Raw genomic sequence first — 21345 nt, 5'->3', positions numbered from 1 at the left:
TAAAAGTTGCTTTATTCACAATAGTCTCTCAAATCAGAGTTGCATTTAAAATATCACAATGATACACAAAGATATAAGCCACTAACATTCAAGCAGTACAATCAGCTATATAGCCACAATTTATCTTATATAATTCCAATTTAAAACATCAGAAATTGTGTATATTATTTGTGCGAACAACCAATTCCTTATCTGAGCTGAAATAAATTCTTAGTTACTTACAATTAAGACCAATTCTAATATATATATATATATATATATATATATATATATATATATATATATATATATATATATATATAAAAAACATGGAAGGGAACTGCACTCCAAGACCGGATCAGGTACACATCCTGTGACTCAGCAACATCCAGCCCTGGGTGCTAAATAGCACTCCAAAAAAGCTGTGATGTCACCAGAGCCACAGGCAGTTAACCCCAGTCCGGAATGGGTGCAAGAAACAAGGGAGATTACAAATAAAAAGTAATACAACACATAGAAACACCCAGCACTCACCAGCTAGCTCACAGCTAAGATAAAATCACAACTGGAAAGGTTAGTCACCGCATCTGGCCAAATGGGAAAGCTCAGGCACCACGTCAAGGTCCTTTCCATTGCCTGAGTCCCTAACACAGCCACACCATCATGCGAGCTCACAAAGCCAAACAAACTGAGAACAAAGAAGGGGTGCACAGGTGGCTGTAATCACCCATAGAAAATACAAAACATGGAAGGGAACTGCACTCCAAGACCAGATCAGGTACACATCCTGTGACTCAGCAACATCCAGCCCTGGGTGCTAAATAGCACTCCAAAAAAGCTGTGATGTCACCAGAGCCACAGGCAGTTAACACCAGTCTGGAATGGGTGCAAGAAACAAGGGAGATTACAAATAAAAAGTAATACAACACATAGAAACACCCAGCACTCACCAGCTAGCTCACAGCTAAAATAAAATTACAACTGGAAAGGTTAGTCACCGCATCTGGCCAAATGGGAAAGCTCAGGCACCACGTCAAGGTCCTTTCCATTGCCTGAGTCCCTAACACAGCCACACCATCATGCGAGCTCACAAAGCCAAACAAACTGAGAACAAAGAAGGGGTGCACAGGTGGCTGTAATCACCCATAGAAAATACAAATCATGGAAGGGAACTGCACTCCAAGACCGGATCAGGTACACATCCTGTGACTCAGCAACATCCAGCCCTGGGTGCTAAATAGCACTCCAAAAAAGCTGTGATGTGACCAGAGCCACAGGCAGTTAACCCCAGTCCGGAATGGGTGCAAGAAACAAGGGAGATTACAAATAAAAAGTAATACAACACATAGAAACATATATATTTGCAAAGATAAATTACTTAGCACTAAGGATTAGGTTTAAAATACACAGGCTATGAAATACAAGGTTAAAATACATTTTTTTTTAAAATCTGCTAACTTCAGTTTAGTTATAGTTACTAAATAACTTTGATTTAAATATTTAAAAGCATAGAACGATCATACATCACCAACTTGAACCAATGAATATTTCAACTCTTTCCAAGTATTTTCAGATCACCTAATTTGAAGAAAATGTATTGGATAGATCAAGGTTAGTCTCAGATCCTTGCTCAAGTAATTGTGTTCCCAAGTATGGCCGCCAGTTATCAATCACCAGTGTAAGCATATCAAAGAAAACTGTAAGACTGTCTCTTTTCTTACATTCTGCCTTCCTTATATTTAATCATTGATGATCTTTTTCAGTTACGCCCACGGATGCTTGTCCCTTCTCAATGGTTCATTTTGGGGGATGCCCCCCCTCACTGGTTCTGTATGTGTCCTAATCGAAAATTAATTTGGCTGTCTTACCATTCCAATCCCCTAGAGGGCAGCAGGCAACCAGCAATATAGTCCCACCATCCATTTTTTGTTACAATTTAATATATCTTTATAAAATGACCATTTAAACCACCATAACTCCTTGCATTAACAATTTTTTCCTGTCAGCATCCATATCTCATCTAGCATAACAGAAAACCTACAACCTGATATCAAACATCAATATTTTATAGTCATGTCATATCAAAGTAATTCCTATATATGCATTCTATTATATTTTAAGAGATGTATTTAAAGTTTCATAAACATTTAGTGCATAACCATATATGACTTAGGTCAACCTATGTTGGAATTCTGTATTAGCATCTTTTAGCTCCATCTGGAAGATAGAAAAACAACAATATGATATATATTTCAAAAATGGGATCATTATAATTCTTATTTAATCTATTACAACTTTAAATTGTATCTCCCATATATATATATATATATATATATATATATATATATTTAATACAGTCTGAGGCATACATTTAATATGTTGTCTGAATATATGTACATATATATATTTATTTCTAAGCTTCTAGAATACAGAGGTTACGACATTTTATGCTTTAAAAATATATGCTGTATATATATTGGTTAAGATATGTTAAAATCTTAACTCTAGGGGTATGTATAAAGAGAGTGGTGTGTACTCAACAGACACACCACGCCCTTAGGGGGCGCTTCCTCAGTTTCATATATGGATATAAAATAATACTACTTGTGAGGTCTCAAAAGTAAATAATCATGCATTGATATAAGCTGAAACCATATTAATTGACAACAGTTGTAGAACTATATTAAAAACACCAAAACTATATAAATGATAGCAATATTAATAACCATAATAGTGATAATAATAGTAAATATAATATATATATATATATATATATAATATATATATATATATATATAAAGATATTAAAACATATATATATATATATATATATATATATAACAAGATGTATATAAATAAAAAAAAAAATCCAAATGATACTGTGAAAGTTTATAAATCCAGGGTAATGAGAAATTCCAGACGTTGAGGCAGCACTCTGTCAAAGGATGGCTATCCTGTAGTATGGAATCTAGAAAAGAATATAAAACAGAGGGCGCCACTATGGCCTAATATCGCCAGTATAGGTATAGATAACAGCAAAAGAGAATGTGAATACTCACAAACATAAAGCACCCCACTGGTGCTAGTAAGGGGGGCTGACACTTCACAGTGGTTCAGCACACTGTATCCTAGGCGCAGAGACAGTCAGATATCCTCTGAAACTCCAATATTGATGTGCCTATAGATATGAGAGAGAGCAAACCAACATGGCCCAATATCGTCAGGACAAGGAGAAAATAAACCCAAATGCTTGCACTTACAAGATGGGTAAGCACCTGCAGGTGCAATCTCAGCAAAACTGGAACCAAAAAGTAGACTTGTAAACAGGCAATCCTCAGCAGGAACCCGAATCAGTGAAAAGATTAAGACAGGAGGTGATAAAACACATACAATAGCAAGTGTATAAAAGTATAAAAAGTCTTTATTAACACAGCGACGCGTTTCTCAGCCTACTCAGGGCTGTTTCATCAGGCTATAACAAACATTGTAATACACTTGCTATTTAACATAAAACTAAAAACAAAGGACTATTGTGATTGGATAATCAATTAGCAACAAACACACCTGTCTGTAATCACCTTTGTGTGGTTGTATAGGTAACCATTGTAAACACATGTAGGTAAGGTGATGTTTAAACGTGTTATACCTCCTTACAATCCAATATATAAAAAGCATATAAAAAAATATATAATAGAAAATGCTTGTTACATACACTAAAATTAACACTCTTGTGTTTGGTCTATCTCAATAGGGATTAAATAATACAGACATAATTCATAGAACCGTTACTACTAACTAGAAATATACACAAAGTACATCTGTTGTACCTACCATACATTCTTGCAATCATTATATCCCCTATTTTTCAATATGCTGCGAGTCTAACATTCATAACATTAATATTGATCCCTGCTGGGGCTAACAGATTCATATCATATGTGAATTAACACAGTGGTGCTAACTTATGGTTTATTTAGGTATCGTATAATGGTCTTAGTCAAACATTTCGTAACTGATTAATTGGAAGTTTGGAAAAAACTGTTTATTCAAAATGAAACTGTAGCCAAGTGAACAAGAGAATACTTATACAGAAAATAATATGTGAACAAAGTATCTTGGATGCAGCTATGTATATATACATCAAGAGCTGAATTCAAATATTTAAAAAGCTTCCGATATGCCAGTTGTGAAGAGGGAGTAAGCGAAAACAACCTATCCGTGGAGGAGTAGTAATGTGCCTATCATGTAGCGTGTGAAAAAAAGCAGTCTGGAAGGGACCCAATAAGATCACATATGTGAGCGTGTATTGCTGCCTGTCATGCTTTGTTCGTTAAGGTGAATGTGTTCTAGTGTTACAATGTGCAGTGAAAGGTGAATGGTTGCACTAAATGTCAATCAAAATACTGGGATTGTGCACGTTCGTATACCTCCGTAATAAATAGACAGTTGCAATTGCTAAGGGTAAGGGCAGAAATGCAGGATTTGTGAAATATTGTTTATTTTTTGGAATGTGAAATTTTGTGTGAATAAAATATATAATTGGGCAAAAGTACATTCATGAGAAATATATTGTGCATAGTTAATAAACTACTTGAAGAAAATATTTTTAATGTTATTAATGTAACGAGTTGTTTGGGAAAACTGAACCCACAACATTATAATTATTTTGGTGAATGCACCTTCTATAATCAAAAAGACATTAATGTGCTTATCCTTATTCTAATTAAATTATTTATTTTATTATTTATTTTATTACCCCTAAACTCTAGGGGTAATTAACATGTCCTATGCTAATCACTATACAGTCAGAATTTATTTGCTTATCTGACCTTTATGTACAGAATGTTGTCGCCAAACATTCCATGATCTATGCTGGCTTGGTTACGCCTGCAGGGCTGTGGCTTTAAAAGCTAAACGTTTGGTTTTCAAATGCTATGTTATCACGAAAGGGAATCCTCACGCTTGCTCAAGATTTATAACACACAAAAATATAGATGTTTTCAGAGTAGAAATAGGGGTCAGTGACATCTGATAGGGATTTTAGCTTCACACCTCAGCAGGACATCTTTGGAAGCAATCCTTTGTTCTCAGATGTGGAAATACATAGAGTGTGATGAATGAGCATGCTCAAACTTACTATTGAGAGATTTCATACTTATTTTATCTTATATTATATATATAAATATGTATATATATATATATAAATATATGTATATACCATTGACATTTACAGATGCCCTGACATTTCGCACCCTGCTATGAGACATAGGCTGGGTTTAGTTCTTCCTTTAAGTCAGAGTAAAGTGGCGGACGCAATGTAGATCTCTGGTGACGAGAGACATAGGCTGGTTGCGAGAAAGGAAATGGAGAACAAGGGGAGTCATGGCCAGGCTGACGGGAGGGCCGGTCCCCCACAGGTTCACCTGTGTGCCCTTCCCCCCGTGTAGGTAGGCCAGAAGAACTCAGAAAACTCCTAAGTATCATTTCCTACTGAGCAGAGAGCCATCTGCAGTAATCCAGAAGCCGCTGTCCTCTTGTTGTCATGGGTTTCTAAAGATATGTAAATATGCCGCCATAGTTGGGCTTGTTAGCTCGAGTTATAGAATTGTATTCAATAAAGTTGGCTGTGACGGCCTGTTTTTTATACCCACAAAAAATGTGTAATTTTAATTTATTCATTATTAGTTAACAGCTAGATTACGAGTTTGGCGTTATGAGTGAAAAAGCATTGTTATGCTTCATAACAATGCTTTTTCCCTAATGCCGCTATTACAAGTCTTGTAGGTATAGGTGTACCGCACACCTTTTTGGCCGTCACGCAATGTCGGTACCGCACTTTTAAAAAAAAGTCCTTTTTGAATAGGACACCCATAGCGCCGGTATTACGAGTTTTGCTGTGAGGCCAAAAAGTGAGTGGTACAGCTTAAAATGACAAGATCTGTACCGCCATCTAAAGTCAGCAGTTATGAGTTTTACGCTACAAAGCTGTAGCATAAAACTCATAACTAAACTGTTAAAAGTACACTAACACCCATAAACTACCTATTAACCCCTAAACTGAGACCCTCCCACATTGCAAACACTATAATAAATTTATTAACCCCTACTCTGCCGCTCTGGACATCACAGCCACACAAAAAATGTATTAACCCCTATTCCGCTGCTCCCCGACATCGTCGCCACTATAACCAACCTATTAACCCCGAAACCACCACCCTCCAGCATCGCAAACACTATTTAAAGATTATTAACCCCTAATCTGCCGCGCCGCGCACACCACCCGCAATAATAAACCTATTAATCACAAAAACGCAAGCCCCCCAAATGAAAATATACTAAAATAAACTATTAACCCCCTAAACCTCTGGCCTCCCACATCACTATATAATAAATAACCCCTAAACCTAATCCTAACCCTAACGTAACCCTAAGCCTAAATCTAGCCCTAACACCCCTAACAAATATAATTAAAATAAATCTAAATTAAACTTTTATTAACAATTATTACCTAAATAACTATTTAAAAACAAAATTACATACTTACCTATAAAATAAAACCTAACGCCTAGATTTAGAGTTCTGCGGCCAAAGGGGTGCGTTAGCTACGCGTGCTTTTTTTCCCCACGCACCTTTTAAATACCGCTGGTATTTAGAGTTCACAGAATGGCTGGGGTTTTCAGTGCGTTAGGCTCCAAAAAGGGAGCGTTAGAGCATAATTTAACGCCACTGCAACTCTAGATACCAGCGGTGCTTACGAAAGCGGCCAGCTTCAAAAACATGCTCGTGCACGATTCCCCCATAGAAAACAATGGGGCCATTTGAGCTAAAAAAAAACACCCTGCAAAAAAGCCGCGTTCAGCTCCTAACGCAGCCCCATTGTTTTCTATGGGGAAACACTTCCTACATCTGCACCTAACACTCTAACATGTACCCCGAGTCTAAACACCCCTAACCTTACACTTATTAACCCCTATTCTGCCGCCCCCGCTATCGCTGACACCTGCATATTATTATTAACCCCTAATCTGCCGCTCCGTACACTGCCACCACCTACATTATAGCTATGTACCCCTAATCTGCTGCCCCTAACACCGCCGACCCCTATATTATATTTATTAACCCCTAATCTGCCGCCCCCAATGTTGCCTCCACCTAACTACACTTATTAACCCCTAATCTGCCGACCGGACCTGAGCGCTACTATAATAAAGTTATTAACCCCTAATCTGCCTCACTCCTGCCTCAATAACCCTATAATAAATAGTAATTAACCCCTAATCTGCCCTCCCTAACATCCGCCAACACCTAACTTCAATTATTAACCCCTAATCTGCCGACCGAATCTCGCCGCTACTGTAATAAATGGATTAACCCCTATAGCTAAGTCTAACCTAACACTAACACCCCCCTAAGTTAAATATAATTTAAATCTAATGAAATAAATTAACTCTTATTAAATAAATTATTCCTATTTAAAGCTAAATACTTACCTGTAAAATAAACCCTAATATAGCTACAATATAAATTATAATTATATTATAGCTATTTTAGGATTAATATTTATTTTACAGGTAACTTTGTATTTATTTTAACCAGGTACAATAGCTATTAAATAGTTAAGAACTATTTAATAGCTAAAATAGTTAAAATTAATTACAAAATTACCTGTAAAATAAATCCTAACCTAAGTTACAATTAAACCTAACACTACACTATCAATAAATAAATTAAATAAAATACCTACAATTACCTACAATTAAACCTAACACTACACTATCAATAAATTAATTAAATACAATATCTACAAATAAATACAATGAAATAAACTAACTAAAGTACAAAAAATAAAAAAGAACTAAGTTACAAAAAAATAAAAAAATATTTACAAACATCAGAAAAATATAACAACAATTTTAAACTAATTACACCTACTCTAAGACCCCTAATAAAATAACAAAGACCCCCAAAATAAAAAAATGCCCTACCCTATTCTAAATTTAAAAAGTTCAAAGCTCTTTTACCTTACCAGCCCTGAACAGGGCCCTTTGCGGGGGCATGCCCCAATTAATTCAGCTCTTTTGCCTGTAAAAAAAACACATACAATACCCCCCCCCAACATTACAACCCACCACCCCATACCCCTAATCTAACCCAAACCCCCCTTAAATAAACCTAAACACTAAGCCCCTGAATATGCTTCCTACCTTATCTTCACCATACCAGGTTTCACCAATCGATCCAGAAGAGCTCCTCCGATGTTTGATCCAAGCCCAAGCGGGGGGCTGAAGATGTCCATGATCCGGCTGATGTCTTCATCCAAGCGTGAGCTGAAGAGGTCCATGATCCGGCTGAAGTCTTCTATCAATGGCATCTTCAATCTTCTTTCTTCCGGATCCGACGCGGAACATCCATCTTCACCGACGACTTCCCGACGAATGACGGTTCCTTTAAGGGACTTCATCCAAGATGGCGTCCCTTGAATTCTGATTGGCTGATAGGATTCTATCAGCCAATCGGAATTAAGGTAGGAAAAATTCCTATTCCTGTTCCGATCAGCCAATAGAATCGCAAGCTCAATCTGATTGGCTGATTGGATCAGCCAATCGGATTGAACTTGATTCTGATTGGCTGATTCCATCAGCCAATCAGAATTTTCCTACCTTAATTCCGATTGGCTGATAGAATCCTATCAGCCAATCGGAATTCGAGGGACGCCATCTTGGATGACGTCCCTTAAAGGAACCGTCCTTCGTCGGGAAGTCGTCGGTGAAGATGGATGTTCCGCGTCGGCGGGATGAACATGGATCCGGAAGAAAGAAGATTGAAGATGCCGTTGATAGAAGACTTCAGTCGGATCATGGACCTCTTCAGCTCCCGCTTGGATGAAGACTTCAGCCGGATCAGGGACATCTTCAGCCCCCCGCTTGGGCTTGGATCAAGACATCGGAGGAGCTCTTCTGGATCGATCGGTGAACCTGGTATGGTGAAGATAAGGTAGGAAGATCTTCAGGGGCTTAGTGTTAGGTTTATTTAAGGGGGGTTTGGGTTAGATTAGGGGTATGTGGGTGGTGGGTTGTAATGTTGGGGGGGGTATTGTATGTGTTTTTTTACAGGCAAAAGAGCTGAATTCTTTGGGGCATGCTTTGCAAAGGGCCCTGTTCAGGGCTGGTAAGGTAAAAGAGCTTTGAACTTTTGTAATTTAGAATAGGGTAGGGCATTTTTTTATTTTGGGGGTCTTTGTTATTTTATTAAGGGGCTTAGAGTAGGTGTAATTAGTTTAAAATTGTTGTAATTTTTTTCTTATGTTTGTAAATATTTTTTTATTTTTTGTAACTTAGTTCTTTTTTATTTTTTGTACTTTAGTTAGTTTATTTAATTGTATTTATCTGTAGGAAATGTATTTAATTTATTTATTGATAGTGTAGTGTTAGGTTTAATTGTAGATAATTGTAGATATTGTATTTAATTAATTTATTGATAATTTATTGATAGTGTAGTGTTGGGTTTAATTGTAGATAATTGTAGGTATTGTATTTAATTAATTTATTGATAGTGTAGTGTTAGGTTTAATTATAACTTAGGTTAGGATTTATTTTACAGGTAATTTTGTAATTATTTTAACTATTTTAGCTATTAAATAGTTCTAACTATTTAATAGCTATTGTACCTGGTTAAAATAAATACAAAGTTGCCTGTAAAATAAATATTAATCCTAAAATAGCTATAATATAATTATAATTTATATTGTAGCTATATTAGGGTTTATTTTACAGGTAAGTATTTAGATTTAAATAGGAATAATTTATTTAATAAGAGTTAATTTATTTCGTTAGAATAAAATTATATTTACTTTAGGGGGGTGTTAGGGTTAGGGTTAAAATTAGCTTTAGGGGTTAAAAAATTTATTACAGTAGCGGTGAGATCCGATCGGCAGATTAGGGGTTAATAATTGAAGTTAGGTGTCGGCGATGTTAGGGAGGGCAGATTAGGGGTTAATACTATTTATTATAGGGGTTATTGAGGCGGGAGTGAGGCGGATTAGGGGTTAATAACTTTATTATAATAGCGGTGGGCGGTCCGCTCGGCAGATTAGGGGTTAATAAATATAATATAGGGGTCGGCGGTGTTAGGGGCATCAGGCGTGCGGACGGCAGATTAGGGGTTAATAAGTGTAGGCAAGTGGAGACGACGTTTGTGGGGGCAGATTAGGGGTTAATAAATATAATATAGGGGTCGGCGGTGTTAGGGGCAGCAGATTAGAGGTACATAGGGATAACGTAGTTGGCGGCAGTGTACGGAGCGGAAGATTAGGGGTTAAAAATTTGTTATAGAGTGGCGGCGATGTGGGGGGGCCTAGGTTTAGGGGTACATAGGTAGTTTATGGGTGTTAGTGTACTTTAGAGCACAGTAGTTAAGAGCTTTATAAACCGGCGTTAGCCCATAAAGCTCTTAACTACTGACTTTTTTCTGCGGCTGGAGTTTTGTCGTTAGAATTCTAACGCTCACTTCCGACACGACTCTAAATACCGGCGTTAGAAAGATCCCATTGAAAAGATAGGATACGCAATTGACGTAAGGGGATCTGCGGTATGGAAAAGTCGCGGCTGCAAAGTGAGCGTTAGACCCTTTCCTGACTGACTCCAAATACCGGCGGTAGCCCTAAAACCAGCGTTAGGAGCCTCTAACGCTGGTTTTGACGGCTACCGCCCAACTCTAAATCTAGGCCTATGTTAGCTACAAAATAACTAATAGTTATATTGTAGCTAGCTTAGGTTTTATTTTTATTTCACAGGTAAGTTTGTATTTATTTTAACTAGGTAGACTAGTTAGTAAATAGTTATTAACTATTTAATAACTACCTAGCTAAAATAAACACAAATTGAATTGTAAAATAAAACCTAACCTGCCTTACACTAAAACCTAACATTACAATAAAATAAATAAATTAAAATAATAAAATACAATTATCTGGGCTTCCGGTGGGAGGGTGTAACTGAGTGGATGCAAGGGATAGAGCTCCGGAGTATCTGGGTTCTTAAATTGTGTTAAACCCAGTAAAAACACATAAAACAGTGCTGATATCCTTGGCAGGTGATACAAGCACCTGTCTGGACCTTGAGCAGCAAGGAATCTGCCATCCGATTCCCCCGCCGCAAAAGCAATCTGACAGAGAGAGTGGAGAAGGGCTGCGGTTACAGCCACAGGAGTCCCTGACAGTGCCTGACTCAAGGACGACCCATCACCCTACAAGAAGCAAGCGGCAAGGACTCACATACCTCACACAAGTCTGGGCTGCTGAACAGACAGGTCCCCAAGCTCAAAGGGTGAGTCTGGCCACCGGCGGGAAAACCGCCATTTTGCCTTCACTGCCAGAGACCTGATCAGTGCGCAACACACCTACATAGTGTAGTAGCGGCCCGGATACCAGAGTCCCTTCCCGGGGCACAGCTGGTGGAATTTGCAGAAATCACCCTGCCAACCCTGCTACATATTCCTCGATCATGTACACCATGCACAGTAGAAAGAGCCCACAGAGTTGGAGACCTGAAAAGGCAAGGAGGAAATAATCAACAACCACGGCAGGTCATGGTAAAATATCTCAATTTCAAGACAAAAATACTCATATTGCAAGCGTATAGGAAGATCTCTTCCCTGGAGTATGAAGGCAAAAAAATATACCTATTTCAAGACTACTCTGTGGCTGTGGCAGGTAGGAGAAAAGAATTCTCACCTTACTGCAAGCAACTCATCGAGCAGGGGAGAACAGCAGCTCTACTGTACCCAGCAAGACTTTGACTTCATACAACAAATGGACCCCTGTTCTTTGATTCACCAATGCAACTCAAACTACACCTGAGGAGGGAGAATGAACTACAGCCATCAGTAGATCAGGACAACGCACCTTCTACTTCGCGAACCTGAAGATCAACATCAAGGCTATGAAAAAGAGCACTACAAAGAACTTACAGACTTAGTCATGTGAAGCTATATCCTTTACAAGTGAGGGGGGGGACTGTTCTTCTTCTTGGAAGAAACTTTGTGTGTGATTAAATTGTTGGGGGGGAAGGGGAAAGTTATTGTTTGTTGTTCTGTTTATTTACTATCTTCTCTGAGAGTAGGTTTAGTATACTTAACCTCGAGGTGCTGCCCCAGGGGACCACAAGGAGGGATCTCGGTGACGTCATATGTAAGTAAACCAAGCACACTCTGACAAACCAGGGGAGTCATTCACATCACAACATACACTCTCTCACTGAGATATAGAGATTAAATCACACACTGTCCGCTTATAACATAATAGAATGAGGATAGTCACATGGAACGTGGGGGGGATTACATCCCCAATTAAAAGAAAGACGATCCTAAGACAGCTCAACAAAAGGAAAACAGACATAGTGATACTTGAAGAGACACATCTTTCACAAGCAGAACACCAGAAACTGAGACAAAGCTGGGTAGGTGAGGTAATATACACTCCATGTGAGGGGAAACGAGCAAGGGGAGTGGCAATGCTATTCCGGAAAGGTTTGGACTACAATATCTTACAGATAGTGACAGACGTGGAGGGACGTTATCTGGTAGTTAAACTACAACTAGGCACTCATCACTTGATACTATGTGGAGTATACGGTCCCCATATTGGAAAGAGAGAATTCTTGAATCACCTACAAAGTCAACCCATACAATTCTCAGATCTCCCCATAATAGCAGGGGGGGACTATAATATAGCGCCACAATCACCGGCAGATAGGTTTCGTAACCCTAATCTAGTCACACCCCAACCAAAGTCATGGCCAAACTCCAAATGAGAAACGCTGATATTAAAACATTTTAGAAATACTCTATCCCTCTTTGATGTTTGGAGGGAAAGAAATCCAGAAGCGAGGGATCATACGTGTTTATCCCCCTCAAAGACTACTCTGTCTCGCATAGACTATTTTTTAGTCTCTAGAGTCTCTATGCCCGAGGTAAAGATAGATCCCATCACTATCTCGGACCATGCCCCAGTTTTGCTGGAGCTGGACACTGACATTCCTCATAGAAAGACTCGTAGATGGAGTTTTCCCACATATTTGTACCATGACCTTAATCTTAAGAAACACTTAAGAGGGGAATGGTTAATATACAAAGAGCTAAACATCTAACATATGAACGACATCTCACTGTTTTGGGAATCTGCAAAGGCAGTATTGAGAGGGTTGTGACAGCTTATGCGGCAAAGTTAACAAAAACTAGTAAAATGAGAGGGGACCTACTCCTAAGGCAACTTTTGAATGCCAGGAATCTATACTTGCGAAACCCGACAGACCAAAACTGAACTAAATACAGAGATACTAAAGCCCTTAGGGACCACACATCTTATACAGACCTCAAATAACTGCTCATAACCGACTGCAAGCTAAATTTTACCGGTATGGGAACCGTACAGGGAAACTATTAGCAAAAATCACCAAACTAGACAGAAAGCCTAATAATATAGTTGCCATTAGAGACAAGGACAAGATACTCACACAGGAAACGGACATACATAGAGCTTTCATTGACTACTACACTAACCTGTACAACTCACAAGATATAGACATAGAGAGGAAGCAAAACTTTTTGAAGGATATGAATCTTCCACAGTTAGATGAAGACCAAATTAGAAAACTAAATGCCCCAATACATCTCCTAGAGGTCAATAGGGCAATTGAGGCGTTGCCCCTAGACAAGTCCCCGGGACCGGATGGATTACCAGGGGAATTCTTCAAAATGGTAAAAGAAGAGACATCAGACACCCTCACACGACTCTACAATGCAAGTCCTAGAATGGGAGGGCAAAATCTATCCAATAGATTTACAGAAGCAAACGTGACAGTTATCCCCAAACCAGACAGAGACCCATTACTAACCTCCTCTTATCGACCAATCTCCCTACTTAACTCCGACTACAAATTATTCACAAAAATCCTGGCCAACAGACTAGCAGAGATACTTCCCCTTTTGGTACATAGTGACCAGACTGGATTTGTGAAAGGCAGATCCTCAGTTAAAAACATGAGAAAATTACAATTAGTACTCACACACTACTGGGGAAAAGACGGACGTGACCAGACCAACTATACTGACGACGCTTGTCTGATACTTGTGGATGCGGAAAAAGCATTCGACAAGATATTGTGGGATCACTTATTCACTACCCTGGGAAAGTTCGGCATACAGGGCTCTTTCATGAGAGCTATAAAAGACATCTACAATGAGCCTCAGGCAGCGATACTGATTAATGGCACGCCGTCAAAATCATTCTCGCTCATGAGGGGTACAAGACAGGGATGCCCCTGTCCCCACTACTTTTGACCTGGCCCTAGAACCTCTGGCAATTAGAATTAGGAAAGACACGGAGGGCTTAAAAATAGGTAAGGAGACTATTCACATGTCCCTTTTTGCAGACGACATGGTCCTATACACACGTGAACCTAGGCGAAATATCCCTAACATAATGCAGATTATTACTGAGTTTAGTGAAATCTCGGGATACTGTATAAACAAAGATAAATCAGAACTGCTTTGGTTACAGAATGGTAACCCTTCTATGCCTCTTTCTGACAATTTTAAAATAATCACTAACACATTCAAATATCTAGGTATCACCCTAACCAGAAATCCCACCCAATGGTACAAGGTTAACTTCCGCCCACTGTTAAAAGACGTACAGCAAAGGTTGTCGGGCTGGTACACCCTCCCGCTCACCCTATCAGGGAGGGTAGGGCTAATCAAGATGATACTATTTCCCAAACTTTTGTACACCATGCAAATGCTTCCAGAGCTCATACACAAACAAGATCTCAAGCTGCTAAATAGGGACATACTCCATTTCCTGTGGAAGGGGAAAAAACATAGAATAAGCCACCTTAAAATGACAGCCGAGCCTGCGATGGGAGGTTTCGGTCTGCCAAACATTGAACATTACAATTGGGCAACTTTGGCCCAAATATGTGATGGACTGGTTTTTGGATAGGGGACACTTTACCAATTACAATTTAGAGTCAGAGATCATTAAACCTTGGTCACTGAAGATGCTCCCACACATGACTCGCATACAAGCCGACGCCATAACTAGAGAAGCAACCCTTCTGCACCAGCCTATTAAGGCATGGTGGAAAATGTGTAAAGCCATGGGAATCTCACATCGACATACTATATACCTACCCTTGCGGGGTAATCCTGACTTCCAGGCGGGATTCACCACAAAACCCTTTAGACAATGGGAGGAGTAGGGTGTGACAACTGTCCGACAGGTCTTGACGGAAAACCAAACAACGATTAGGTCCTTTAGAGGTATGCAAAAAGACTATAATATACCCAACAATCACCACTTTGCATTTCTCCAGGTGAGGCATTATGTGCAGGACCTCTTGAGGGCTGGAGATATGCCCGACACCAAATGTGACATTTACAAACTGTTGACTGTGACGAAGGGGGGAATGACTTCAATCACCCATATATATAAAGCCCTTCAAACCGCACTTAACAATGCTACTACGGTCCATATCAAAAAATGTGGAACACATTGACTGGACAGACACCTACAGAACAAAGTATTACACAAAGCTTCATAAAGGTGAGAAAGGCATCTTTGTCAAACGAAATACGAGAGTCACATACAAAACTAGTCCACAACACATATATAACACCCAAAATGTTCCACAGGTGGAGCCCGGAGGCTTCGGGTCTCTGCACAAAATGTTCACTCCCCAACCCGAATCTTGTACACATGATATGGGAGTGCCCAAGGTTAACAAAATTCTGGGGTATGACACGGAGATGGTTAGAGCATAGTACCAGGGAACGAATAGAACTGTCAATAGAGATGGTGATATTTCTACATCCACAGGCAGAAATACGGAACCACAACAAGTTTATTCACAATGTAATACTACACGCTAGGAAACTCATTTTTAAACAGTGGATGACACCCACACCACCAAGCTTAACTCACCTAAAAGAAACACTATTAAAACAAATGGTATGCGAGCAAATAGACACATTGGGACTGGGAGACATAACACAAAGGACACGACACTTCCTCTCCAAATCGGAGCCTCTGATCTGTAGCCTAGAACGATCGCATCAGAGACAAATCCTTTACCCACTTAAAGAGTTGGAACAGGTGCTAGAAGCACAGCTACGTGGAAAATGGAATATATTTTCCTAAACGCTCAAATAAATAAGGGAGGTGGTAGATGGACAGGAACAAAAAAAAAATTAAAAAAAATGGAGGGAGGGCCCTGGGGGGGCGCCTCAAGGTGAGATTGAGATTGAGAAATTAACTTTTGGAGACAGGGTAGAGCGATAGAAATGATATGGAATGCGCTGTAATGGGTCGATTGTGGAACAATAAGAAGTCAATATGTGAGAAAGACAGATCTTACTACACAAAGGAAAAGACCCCACATCACAGACTTTTGGACACTTTCGGTGAAGAGAAAAAATGGGACACTGGAGTAACTACTCAAATAAGAAAGGGGGGGTGTGACAGTTTGTCAACAAATGTATAAATGTTAATCAGTTAATGGGTTACTTCCAATAGTAGTTATATTTAGATTAAGGCAACCAAGGTCGAGCATAGAGAAGGAAAAGCGTAAGAGGAGTAGGGAGAATTGAGATAAATGAGAAGGGACAATAAAAAAAATAAAAAATCCCAGTGCTATTGTAGGGACAAAGCTCATTGTTGTACTGTGCAAAGTTATCTGTCATTGACATGGCTTGTTGTTGTGATTGGTGCTGGAAATAAATAAAATATTTATATAAAAAAAAAAAATACAATTATCTACATTACAAAAAAACATAAACACTAAATTACACAAAATAAAAAACAAAATGATCAAAAATAAAAACCAATTACTCCTATTCTAATAGAACTATCCATTAGATTAGGAGTAATTCGTTTTATTTTTGATAATTTTATTTTTTATTTTGTGTAATTTAGTGTTTATTTTTTTTTGTAATGTAGATAATTGTATTTTATTAATTTAATTTATTTTATTTGATTGTAATGTTGGGTTTTATTGTAAGGCAGGTTAGGTTTTATTTTACAGATAACTTTGTATTTATTTTAGCTAGGTAGTTAGTAAATAGTTAAGAACAATTTACTAACTAGTCTACCTAGTTAAAATAAATACAAACTTACCTGTGAAATAAAAATAAAATCTAAGAAAGCTATAATATAACTATTAGTTATTTTGTAGCTAGCTTAGGTTTTTTTTTTACAGGTATTTAGTTTTAAAATAGGAATTATTTAGGTAATATTGTAAATTTAATTTAGATTTATTTTAATTATATTTAAGTTGGGGGGGGTTAGGGTTAGATTTAGGGTTAGGGTTACGTTAGGGTTAGGTTTAGGGGTAATATTTTTTTTTATATTTAGTGGCAATCCCCATTCTCATCAAAACCACCAGCAAATAGGCAAGCACCTCCGACAGCACCCCCAAGCTGCGACATATAAGCAAACCCTAGAAAAGAAAAAAGGGGGAGTGAGGGCGGGAGCTTCTCCTTGCACGTTCTGGTCCTGAAATGTGCTTCATGTCTGCTCCCCTCCTCAAGCTATTCTCATGTAGTCCAGCCTACTGGCCTCATTGACCCCTTCACTTGACTTACGTGGGGTCACGAACCCTTGCTTCAATGTTTTCATTCAGGGTTCTCTTTACCTAACCTATACCATAATAAATTGTCAACAAATCAAATCTGATGCCTTGAAGGGAAGCAGAGGTATGGGATTACTTAGAGAGTGATATTCACTGAACACCACCTTAACTGCATTACCCCTAACCCCTACAATCAGAACAATCATTATAAAGATAAAATGCAATAACATTCAATGTGAATTTCATATGAGCAGGAGATTTTTTTCTGAGAAATCTCAAATGATCCTTTCATTTCCCTGTATCATGTGACAGCTATCAGCCAATCACGGACTAACATACATAAATACTGTGCACTCTTGCACATTGTTAGTAAAAGGTTGAAAATGTGAAAATATGCACATAAAAAAATTGCATGAATCATTAAAGTTTAATGTTAACTTTAACCCCTTAATGACACAGACGTACGCTGTATGTTACATTTTATGATACAAGTATACATAATTGTTATAGCTGGGTGTTCAGCCACTATGAAACAAATATAGACACTTTCTCTGTGTGTGCCACTGTTTTGTTTACCCCAGTGTTTGCAATATAGCTCCATAAAGATTTTGAAATGTTGTAGTGTGATTAGGAGCACGTTGTGTGGTTTCTGAATGATAGTTGCAGACAATACTCTTGTTTTAGACAAGCAATATTGTAAGTCTGAATATTGTAAGCCTGTAGTGCTTTCTGCAACAATCTATCAGCTAGATTACGAGTTATGTGCGCTATAGGGAAATTAAAAAACGCAACAAAAGTTGCGTTATTTAACCCCCTATAGCGCTGCCATTACAAGATTTCAAAAAGCTGGCTTGTGCGTGCAATATAGTTGCGTTGAGCTCACTTCTCCCATAGACATAAATGGGGAGAGCGGGTCAGAATAAAAGCCCAACACCTGCGATCACAGAAAAAAAAGCTCCATAATGCAGCCCCATGGATGTCTATGGGAAAAATAAAAGTTACGTTTAAACCTAACACCCTAACATAAACTCTAAATCTAAACACCTCTAATCTGCCGCCCCCAACATCGCCGCCACCTACCTACAGTTATTAACCCCTAATCTGCCGCTCCCGATATTGCCACCACCTAAATAAAACTATTAACCACTAATCTGCCGCTCCCGATATCGCCACCACTATATTAAAGTTATTAACCCCTATTCCGCCACACCCCAATATCGCTGCCATTATATTAAAGTTATTAACCCCTATTCCGCCGCACCCCAACATCGCTGCCACTATATTAAGGTTATTAACCCCTATTCCGTCACTCCCCGACATCGCCGCCACAAATAAAGGTATTAACCCCTAAACCTCTGGCCTCCCACATCACTACCACTAATTAAACTGGTTAACCCCTAAACAACCAGCCCCCCACATCGCAACAACCTAAATAAAGCTATGTTAACCCCTAAACCTAACCCTAACCCTAACCGTAACCAGGGCCGGATTTACAGCCCAGGTGCCTGAAGGCACCAAAATCTAAAGCGCCCCCCATGCGCTCCCGGTTCACATGTATGAACCTATAGATAAAGCCTATGATTTTTTTTTTACAGCAGCTGCCACATAAAATGCAGTCCATAATCTATAACAAAACACTCCAGACAGTATTTGCCCAGTATGATGAGATTCCAGTCGGAACAGTATTTATTTAAATATAATTTATACAAGAAAAGTGCAGGTTGTCTAGATTAGGGATTCATTTAGAAACTTTGCTGACCAAGCTCCTGTAATAATGCACAAATGGTCACTCACTGTCACTCCCCATAAAAGAACCAACCTCAGCACACTTGCTCTCAGGCCACTCTGGCTGCTCTGTCCACATTCACTGGAGAAACGGACCGAACCTGCCAGCGTGACAGCCATCTACTATAGTGAGTGAGGGCAGAGCCACAGAGGTGTGCAGAAAAGGCATATGGAGCAGAGAGACAGGCGCCCCTCTATGGAAGGCGCCTGTAGGCACATGCCTACTCTGCCTAATGGTAAATCCAGCCCTGACCGTAACCCTAAACCTAACCCTAACACACCCTAACTTTAACATAATTAAAATAGAGCTAAACTAAAGTTACAATTATTAACTAAATAATACCTATTTAAAACTAAAAACATACTTACCTGTGAAAAAAAACCTAAGCTAGCTTCAATATAACTCATAGTTATATTGTAGCTAGCTTAGGTTTTATTTTTATTTAACAGGTAAGTTTGTATTTATTTTAACTAGGTAGACTAGTTAGTAAATAGTTATTAACTATTTACTAACTACCTAGTTAAAATAAATACAAACTTACCTGTGAAATAAAACCTAAGCTGCTGCCTTACACTAAAATCTAACATTACAAAAAATAAAAAACACTAAAATTACAAAAAAATAAAAAAAACTACCATTACAAAAAATAATAAACGAAATTATAAAAAACAATAAAAAGTATGCCTATTCTAATACCCTTTAAAAAAAAAAAAAAAATAAAAAAAAACCCTAATCTATAATTAACTACCAATGGCCCTTAAAAGGGCCTTTTGGGGGCCCTTAAAAGGGCCTTTTGTAGGGCATTACCCTAAAGGTAATAGCTCTTTTGCTCTAAAACAAAACAAACACCCCCTAATAGTAAACAAATCCCCACACCCCAAACTCACAAAATAAAAATAAAATATAACCTAATCTACCCATTGCCATGAAAAGGACATGTGTATGGGCATTGCCCTTAAAAGGCTATTTAGCTATTTTGCTGCCCAAGCCCTAATCTAAAAATAAAACCCACCCAAAAACGAAAAAAATACATTACACAAAACAACAAATTATCAAAAATAATAAAAAATATTCCTGTTCTAATACCCATTAAAAAAACCACCCCAAAATAAAAAACCTAATCTAGAATAAACTACCAATATCCCTTAAAATTGCCTTTGTAGGGCATTGCCCTAAGTTAAACAGCTCTTTTACCTGAAAAAAAAAATACAAAAACCCACTAACATTACAAACCCCCACCTCCCCCAAAATAAAAAAAACTATCTAAAAAACATGAGCTACCTATTGCCATGAAAATGGCATTTGTATGGGCATTGCCCTTAAAAGGGCATTTAGCTTGTTTAGGAATAGCCCAAACCCTAAAAAAAAAACAAAAAAAAACATTTAAAAAACCTATCACTAATCATCTAATAGAATGAGAGCTGCTTAAATCCTATTGGCTGATTTGAACAACCAATAGGATTTTAGCAGCTCTAATTCCTATTGGCTGATTCAAATTTTCAGCCATAAGGAATGCAAGGGACGCCATTTTGAAACGGCTCCTTTGCATTGAAGATTCAGTGTATGGCAGTGACCGTATGAAGAGGATGCTCCCTGCCGGATGTCTTAAGGATGGACTCACTCCACGACGCTGGGATCAAGATAGAAGATGCCGTCTGGATGAAGATAGAAGAGGCTGTCTAGATGAAGATAGAAGAGGCCGTCTGGATGAAGACTTCTCACCGCCTGGATGAGGACTTCGCCGCCTGGATGGGAATAGAAGAGGCCGCTTGGATGAAGACTTCTCACTGCCTGGATGAGGACTTCGCCGCCTGGATGAAGATAGAAGAGGCTGTCTGGACGAAGGCTTCTCGACGCCTGGCTGAAGATCGTTCCAGCAGGACTTAAACAACTGTAAGTGGATCGTCGGGGGTTAGTGTTAGTTTTTTTTTTAAGTGTTTTTTTTGGTGGGTTTAT

This window comes from Bombina bombina, chromosome 1 (genome assembly GCF_027579735.1).
Source record: "Bombina bombina isolate aBomBom1 chromosome 1, aBomBom1.pri, whole genome shotgun sequence".
In the NCBI taxonomy this organism is placed as follows: Eukaryota; Metazoa; Chordata; class Amphibia; order Anura; family Bombinatoridae; genus Bombina; species Bombina bombina.
This window is presented reverse-complemented; position numbering follows the sequence as displayed.